Here is a 9,730-nt window from a genome sequence, read left to right as displayed (position 1 = left end):
TTTTTCCTCGACGCGCTTGTCAAACTGCCTTTAACCATTCTGTGCAATAAAGCAGGCTTATTTTGTCAAACTGAAAAGATTACAATAGACAACCCCCCACTGTTGACTGTTTAGATGTAAAAGGGACAATAATTTGACAATAACTCTGATTCATTGGTAAACAAAAGTTCTGCCCACACAGTTGAGTGTGTTGCGTTGTGCTGTATTTGATGGCGACGACCTTGGTATGAACAATGAGGCTCTGAATTAACTGCAGCGCTGAGAGCACACGTACAAAGCAGGAGACTTTTACATCACTCGGAGGCCTGGTTGAAATAAATAAAGGCCGCGAGAAAAAGCAAATGTCCAGAAAGTAGGAGGTTTGATTCACTGAAGAGCCAGTAACACAAAGGCTGGAGGCTACTGCCGCGCACTCACTCAACACACAGAGTTGCACCATCGTCTGTTGTTATGTCATCATGATGCTTTTACCCACAGATTCTCCCTTTTTTTGTACTGACAGTATTAAAGATATTAAAGGAGCTGGGTGAAGGATCTAAAGACCCCCCCACCTCTCCTCTCCCGAGGGAAAAACAACAACAACTGCAAGGTCGCTCACACATGTTCGAATGTATTCTCTAGATCTGAGCTCTTTAACAGCTCACAGCGCAAAATTGTTGACTAGCACCTGCAACCACTTCATTCAGAATAAGAAAAAACTTTGATTATCAGCCCAGCAGAATTATGTTGCTGGCCTACAACTGCTGAAGTAGACTTGTGAAAGGAAGTGGTTGTCTAACCTTACGTGACTGGAATCCGCAGAGAGGTGGAAGTCCAGCTCAAACAGAGAATAAGGGAGCTGAACACATTGTTGCTGTTGGACGTTTATGACAAATTTGAAAAAAACAAAACAAAACACGCAGCCTGACTCACTGATCATCTGGAGGCACACACGGGGCGCTGACCATCGTCAACATCACCGCGAGCTCCGAGCGGACGACTGCTGCTCCCAACACACAGTAGATTTGCACGAAGATCAATTTTATCCACAAATCTATTTAAGCACTTACTGTGTTTTGACAACTGTGTGTCTTTTCATGATGCGGCGCAAATCAAAATGTGTGAGCGTGAGATCTGTGCAGATGCACAACACATATGACTGCGATTTTCCGTCGAACATTTTCACAGCGCTCAAACTATCCTTTTATTGTCCCTTACTGTCGACAGTGTCTGAAAAACCTCTGCACAGAATCTCTGTTGCAAGTGAATCGGATTGGGGTTCTGCTGCGGCCACCGTGAGTGCTTCAAATTGTAACGTTGGTTACCATGATCACATGACTACAACCAAAATGAATGACCATGTTTTTCCGTACTGGAAAACATTCATTATACACAGCCTTACTGAGGTAATGACATTGTCACGTAGATTTGTACTAAGTATGTTTTGTCAGTTTGTCACAAGCAACAGGAAACTGTTATGTTGTCGAGGCTTGGACCAGAAAGTAAAACCTGGATTGCAGGTAAGAGAGGTTGACTTGTTGGAATGAGCTACAGCTGCTGGAGGTCTGACAGAGGTGGCAGTGGGTTTCTGGCTAAATTTATACTCACAGTGCTTTCAAGGCTTGAGAGCTCTGACTGGCAAGCTGGAGGCAAGGCAAATCACAATTAATCCTAAATTTGTAAAATAACAAAACAAAACAAAACAAAAACGGGCCGATAACTAGAACAATGGCACAACGTTCCATCTACTGATGGTCAGAGCAGGGGAGTGAAGTTGAGTGAAGAGGCGGGTTGCTTTTCTCACTCTTCCCTCATTTTTGTTCTTCATTTACATTCTCTGCGTCCTCGTGAATTCCGCAGGAATGTCCATTTTTGTGGTTGTCGTGATGGCCTGAGCACTGGACCAGCGTCACCCATCAGCTGATTCTTGTTATCGGCAGCAAACGTAGCTGCACAGTATGAAAGAAGTAAAAAGTCGGTCTATAATGACCCGTACGTGCTCCCGTTTTACAACGAAATCCTACAAAGCTTTTGGAAATCCTTCCCTTGTTTCTGCCATATTTATATCACGCATTCAAAAGGAGGACAACTGAATTCACCCCACTCACACATCCATCCTGCCTCCTTTTCTTCTAACAGAATGAGATGGACTTATTGTGTGTTTTCATTAGCAGCCACATCATCTATTTGATGTCCCTCATGTCCCTCATACATGTAATGTTGCGGTAAATAAAAGGTGAAACGAGCAAACAAGTACCTTCAGGCTCAGGCCCTAAGAAATAATCAGTGTGACTCTTATGTCGTTTTTTTAGTCAACAAAGTGTACATCCAACACTGAACTCAACATTTTTGAAAGACTTGTCTCCTTGAATTATTCTCACTTAAACAAACTATTCAACAAAAAGAAAAAAAACACAAAAATGCTACATAGAAGTATTTAATTTTTTTTTAAACGACAGAGTTCACCTTTTTTTTAATTTGTATTTATTTTTTAATGCATATTACAATTACAAATACAGTTATAAAAGGAAATGGATGTGCAGGTAAGGTAAAAAAAACAAAAAAAACAACAACATCTAGAGCTCGTGTTAATACCTCGACAATTTCAATTCGATAACGGGGGAAAAAAAGAATGTGAAGTTAAATTTCCAAAATGAATATTCCGCCGACACCAAGAAGGTAAAAGAAATAGTTCATCTTCAGTGCCGTCTGTCAGTTGGGAATAGAGGTTCTGTAGCTCGTTCCGTGGCCTCTCGCGATAATCTACTGTTCAACTAATAATTTCATTTGTCTCCCACAGGCTATTACTATTCAAATTAGACAATGTAACAATAGCGGCGATGAAAAGAGAAGAGTCTGGAGAGATGTTGCCATTTAATATCTAAAGCCTGACTACTTGACAGTGAGCTGGAAGAGTTTAAGAATGAATTACAATGTCACTTTGACATGGCTTTTATTTCCACATCAGAGACTGCTGCTAAATTAGAAATGTATTTAGGAACCAAAGAAAGGAGGTCTTTTTCTCAGTGTGGTGCAGAGTAATTACTAAAAATTACTGCCAAAATAATTAGATCTTCTTGCTTGACAAATAATAGTTTCCTGCTCGGGTTGTGGGTTTTGTTTTTTAATCTTTTAAGACCGTCACTCGTTTGATGGGGCAGCGTCTTCACAATCCTTTTGTTGTGTACCGTGGCAGCAACTCCCAAAAAACTGCGAGATTCAATTCAAAACAGTTGTCCTGCACAAACTAGTTTCCTAGGGGTTTGAAGCATGATGTATTGTGGGTTGTTCTACACGGTACGTCTATGGTCTTCGGTCCAAAGAGCAGTCCTCCGTTTGATTGTGAAATGGTTCAGTTTCTAGTTTTATCTTCCATGGAGTTGCAGTCAGGGACTAAATTCTGTTGACTGTCCCTGCTTGCAGCTCCTATCCTCATCCACTGACCAATCAACAATGCAAGGAGGCAGGACATGGCATGGACAGAAGTGCCGGAGTAATTGCTGGACTCACTTTAGCCAACAAACACAAACACACCATGGTCTATATTCAAGTCATGTCAGTTTTATTTATAGAGCTCCAAATCCCAACAAAAGCCATGCCATGACATTTCAACAAAAAAAGGAGGTGATCTAAACTCGACCCAACAATCCACCATGAGAAAGTGCATGGGAGCAGTAGACCCAGGGTCTAAGAGGGCGGCCATTTGCCTCAACCAGATCAGGTGTGAGAGAGAGAGAGAGAGAGAGAGAGAGAGAGATAATCTATCAATATAGCAACTATTCTAATAGCTATATGTCAATTAGTAGTATCATGAAATACTGAAGGAAAATTACTCAGCATAATATTAATAATAAATACTAATATTATGATATATGCTCTTAAGAACAAAATAATGTGACATTTCACATTAGGAGAGTGTTTACTTGCTGCTATTTAAAAACATAACGCTAAATTTTAGTATAACGATCTGTGCTGTGGTGCATTCGTGAGCATCCGGTGAACAGGGAAGTCCCAACCTCCAAAATGGGAGATGAGGGTGAACATCTGTGTCAGGGTGTTACACTGTTGTTTTCTTGATTTTCTCCTTTCACCAAATGCAAGATTGATTCTCTCTTCTCGCTATGAACCAAAATCATTAAGCTCACTCAAATCCATGAGCTGCAGCCAGTAAGAGATAATCAAACCTCATCCTCAGAGAAGTGTTCTGGACCAGAGAGCTTGGGGGGGGGGGGGGGGGGGGGTCATTGACCTCAAGTCTGATTTCGACAGGGATCAGTGAGGCGCATACACGCAGAAATGAGTCCAGAGAGGTTCTTCCACCTGTGAAGCTCTTGACATGTACAGCATAATAAGAAAACAGCATTCAAGAAGAATGCTGTAAAAATATCACGGATGGCAGCTGACAAGCTCCTGAAGAGGGAGACAGAGAGTCACATGGGTAAACAGATTGCAAAGCAGCATCGCTGTGACACAAACTGAGAAGGGGGGGGGGCATACGGCTTTGAGGGCTAATGATCTGTGATAGCTTTTCTTGGCAATGGATGAATTCATTGGAAACAGTTGTGCAATGTATTTCTTACATTGGGGGGGGGGGGGGAGAGAGAGTCTGCTCAAATTGAAACATCAGCATGAATGTTGACACCACGGCTGCTGCTACCCCGGCCCATTTGGAGGACCCCGTGAGACCCAGTCAACGATGTGTACAACAAGCAACTGCACTCAAATGAAGGTTTAATCAGCTCACTAGATAGTTAGTGTTAAAAAATAAAGAAGAAGAAGCGCTCGGTGGTTTCAATGTGGTGTTGAAAAATGTTTTCCTTGTGGAGATGTAAATCGCCTTCATTGATGACTTGAATACAAAAATAAAAAGGACATCATCTAAAACTCGCGGGCATTTGCAGACACTCAAAGGGAACAGGAGGGAAAGAAAAGTACAGCTGCTGAAACCTAAACCTGCAGTTGTTACTCTCGACTTTCTTTCTTTCTTTGTCAAATAGCAAGTTGAGGAATGACGAAAGTGGCTTAACGCACCAAATTGCCGGCTTAAGGTTGGAGGGGAAAATAATTGTCAGTGGTGGAAGGCGGTGGGGGTGGTGGGGTGTGGGGGGGTGGGGGGGCACAGACGATCAGACACAAAGAGGCCTTTCTACCAGGGAGCAGAGCTGCCTCTCACGTCACAACACATGCAGGAAACCACACCAGCTCCACCACTACCTTGCCCTTGGGACTGAGTGAGTGTGTGTGTGTGTGTGTGTGTGTGTGTGTGAGAGAGAGAGAGAGAGAGAGAGAGAGAGAGAGAGAGAGAGAGAGAGAGAGAGAGAGAGCTATTAGGAGGAATGGTGAGCAAAAGGAGGGAAAAAGGGAGAAGAAAGGTCTGGGACTTTTAATGAAACCTAATATCCTGCCTGTGGTCTAAAAATAAATGAGCGCATAAATACAACGTAGCGTGTGATTGTGAGTGTGTGTGTGTGTGTGTGTGTGTGTGTGTGCATATATATGATAGGTGCCCAGTGCGACAGAGGTTGTGTTTTATTTCCCAGATTTATTTGAGCTGATAATTCATATTTTAACCTGCTTCCACTGCCACTACTGCCCCATTTAACACTAACACACGCACCAAGGTGAGAAGCAGTGCACAACTGCATGTAAAAAACGTAAAAGTCAATTGGAAATTATACAGACCATCGACTCAATGATAAGCAATTTAATGGTAGACTGGGTACAAGCAATTAATAAGCGAGCAGAAACCATTTCCTCTGAAAAATGTCCAATCTGGCTCGTGTCACAGCACTAAAATGAATAAATATTCATTCCATCACTGTCACTTGATACACCAAATGTAATCAATGTAGAAAAGAAAAGACTCGCGATCAGCTGACTGAAGCTGTGCGATGGGTGTCACGTCCTCCACGGATAGTTTGAGTGAAAATAAATGGTAAACATATTTATAAGAAGTGCGTGTGAAAATGTGTAGGCACATAGAAGGTCTGAGCATTCCCAGGACTTTATTTATTTATTTATTTATTTATTTATTGCTTATATTCGACACACCTTTATTTTACAGTTGATTCGGCTGATTTCTTTTTCTGATTTTTTTTTATCATCTGTACAAAAATACAAATTAATATGATTTCAAGCTACAAGAAACTACAAGTTAATATCGCATTACAACATTATTAAAATGTGTCTTCCTTTCCACAACTTTTGTAAAAGCCTACAAATTATACTGTATGTTTCGAGGTCACTGAGGACTCCTGTCTGTAAAAAGATGTTTTAGATCACTTATGTAAGTTGTACCTGATTCTACTGACATACCAATACTAATACTAATACAAATACTAATACTAATACTTTGTGCTCTGTGACTTGTGCCTAACAGATTTTTTTAATTGACTATTTTTCTTTAAAGCCTGTACACACTGATTATCTCCTTCAGTGTCTTCCAGGTATAAATAAAGCCATTTTTTTAATCAGTATCAATATATTAGTCAACATCAATATATCAAAAAGTATAATTTATTGAAAAAATTGACCAGTGCTCATATCTGCTGATACCAACAATGTGGTGGTGTTATGCTGCATCCCTATAGTTTTCAGTACATGCCCAATGTTTAATAATGTAGTATAACGAATATGTACATTTAAACAAATACATAAAATATTTACAGTACAGCCCTATGAGTGGGAAGGAGCCAGGCAATAAAAGAAAGAACAGACCACATGAACTGTAATAGGTCTAAACGTGCAGACCAGCCTCAACCAGGATTTATTTATTTCCTTTTCTATTTCATCATCATGCAGATAATCCAGTTTGTCTCCCTGCCCTCGCTGAGGTCTGAGCTGCTTCACCCTTCAAATCCTCCGTGGCCTCATTGCAGCGAAGATTCCATCCATCCATCCATCCATCCATCCATCCATCCATGGGGATGAATCTCTGCTTGGCTGCAAGGTCCTGCCTCTATAATTGGATCCCATTGTAGAATAAAGATTCTGCTTATCTTCCTCTCAACTTTTAATTTTATTCGCCCAAAATTTTGGAACATTCACCAGAGATTTTCCCTTCACCCCATCAATGAGTTGACTTTGTTGTACAGATGTCTGAACTCACTGAAAATGTATTCATTGAAATTATTGTATTATGTCATGTATTACATGATCCACAATTATGAATAGTTTTAACATAGATGTGCAACAATTTGTACATAATTTTAGGGACTAACACACACACACACACACACACACACACACATATTACAAGCAATTTTAATGTGTATAAGTTTAAAATCAACACATCATGAATGAATGCTGTGTGGAGAGATATGTAACTTCACCGATCAGCTCATTTGAGTTTTCTTAAAGTTTCAGCTGTACACAAATGTCGAAACCTAACTGCAGTATTACTGCAGTAAATCTGTGTGTGTACAGATCAGCTGATAGGATCAGGTTGTGCTTGCCTGCAAAGTTTGAAGAAATCAGAATCAACGTCTCCAACTTAGGCAGCTGTGCAAATACTAGCAGAAATACTGGGACATCTGAGCCGGAAATTTGATTGTCATCATCAGAAATGTATTTATTTTACAAATATATGTATCCATATATCAATAGAATAGCTTGTTATTGTTTGATTAGAACACAAACATTTATCCCCTATGGATGTAAACCTTTTACTCACTATAAATGTATACATATGGTTGACTATGTTTGATAGTTGGCTGGCTCTGTGGCCATTTCTTCCTAATTCACCTCCAGCTAATAGCGCATAATGTATAAACCATCCTGATTCCATCTTCTTAGCAATGACTTCATCTGCTTTTGTTTTCTTTCAGGCTTTCTTCAGTGCAAAACATACCAAGCAGCTGACGAGGTGTTTTCGTCTGAAGTCGCATTCGAACACGTTCAAGTTTCAGTGAGATCCTGTCATCGCAACTCTGACATCGTTTGGTATAACCGATTTGTGTGTGTGGTCCTGCGTGTACAAGGAATTATCTTAATTAAAATATTAAACAGAAAAATCCAGACACAAGGTTTAACAGGGACTATAGGGACTATTTCTTCAGTAATAACTGTAATTACAATGTTGTTTTGCAGCCTAATGTGAGTAAATGGAGCGTCAGTGTCAAAGTCCATCCCTGATTTTGAGCTGAGCAACTTAAAGTTCCCATTTCTACTTTTTTCCGCAGAGTTCATTTCTGTCTGGATCTTATATGTTTTGATTGTATGGTGGTAGTTGGCCGGTGTTTAGGAGTTTAACCAGCCCTCTGCGCTTGCTTCCCTGCCCCTTGACAGCTATAAAATTGTAATGCTCCCAGTGACTGATTAAATACTTTCTTAAAATTATCCATTTTAAAATGTACAAGGTACCTACAGTGTTTTGTTTGGCTGTATTAGAAGAATGAAACAGCGAAACATATGTTGTGTTTAGGTCTTGTGGGACTGAAGGTCAGGGGGAGACATTTTCCCATGGCTGTACCTGGCTTCATACTTTGAGCCTTTTACAATACTGAAACAGTAATCACATGTATACACACATGGCACACCCAGGGTCATAAATCAAACAAACATAAATCACACAAATAAAATACAAAAGCACTTATTAACACTCAGATCACACAGAAACCGATCCCTTCTGGGTGTACTTGAACGAGGCAGGTAACCTCATCATCCACTCCTAGCTGCTGTCAACTTGTCAGAGGACATGCGTGTTCATTATCTGCATGTATGCTTGTGTGCGTGTGTGTGTGTGTGTGTGTGTGTGTGTGCGCATTGGTGTGCGGAGCGGAGTATTCACCTGGAGCAAGGCAGGTATTATTAGTGACGGTGCCAAGAAACACTTAAAATGCAGCCACGTTGTCTGGTACATGCACGCCTGTCTGGGCAGTGCATGTTAGGGGTGTGTGTGTGTGTGTGTGTGTGTGTGTGTGTGTGTGTGTGTGTGTGTGTGTGTGTGTGTGCGTGTACGTACTTGGGAGTGTACTTATTTTGTAACTCACTTTCAAAAGGCAGTTAGGCGTGGTTTAGGCGAGGTTAGAACTGGGTTGAGGTTCATCTGGGGGTTAGATTTAGGAACTACTTTGTGGCAGGATAATGAACTCAAGATTGCACACGTCCACGCTAACATCTTCACATACTGCTGTGTGAGCGTGCCAAATATTCATTTATTCCTTTTATGGGGGCACACAGTCTACATAGTCACTTTTGAGCGCTCGCTTCTCTTTTGGGGGAAAAAAGCCAACCCCGCTGAGGCCCTAACTCCAAACCCTAATGGCTCTGGAAAGTCAGGCACAACTAGAAACTAACCCAGTGTGCTTTCACATGGACTAGCCCCAGCTGTAAAACCACCCGCCCTACATAGCGTTGATTCCCCTTGTGCTGCTAAATCTGCTCTAAGCCATTGAGGCATAGACTTGCAGCATCACACACCAAGATCTTTAGCAAGCAGATCCTAATTAAGTCCCGTAGTGGTCGGTCCTCCATGCCACAGATGCTCAGACAGACTGAGATGGAGTTAGCAGGTTCAGTCATGATCCTCAAACCAATCCTGAACTATTTTAGTTGAGGCTGGTAGAGCACATTATCCTGCTGAGAGAGGCCATCAGGAAATACCTTTGCTATGAAGTGGCGTACTTGACTGGCTTGGACCAGAGGCCTTGCTCTTACACCGCCTCCACCGCTGTGCCCCCTTACCACCACCTGGATCTAAATTTGTGATACACTGTATATGGGAATAAGGAGACTCAACGCACCTTAAAAT

General features: G+C 41.3%; 1 protein-coding gene across 1 annotated transcript in view; it reads right to left on the bottom strand.

Moving 5' to 3' along the window:
* Window positions 1-9,730, bottom strand: part of ift22 (intraflagellar transport 22 homolog (Chlamydomonas)) — a 60,237-nt gene that overhangs the window by 647 nt on the left and 49,860 nt on the right. The gene's annotated exons all lie outside the window — the stretch shown is intronic.

The sequence above is a fragment of the Aulostomus chinensis genome, chromosome 5, assembly GCF_037954235.1.
Source record: "Aulostomus chinensis isolate RoL2024-O1b breed Wild chromosome 5, RoL_Achi_v1.0, whole genome shotgun sequence".
Lineage (NCBI taxonomy): Eukaryota > Metazoa > Chordata > Actinopteri > Syngnathiformes > Aulostomidae > Aulostomus > Aulostomus chinensis.
Note: the sequence above shows the minus strand (reverse complement) of the source record. Positions and strands in the feature narration are given on the sequence as shown.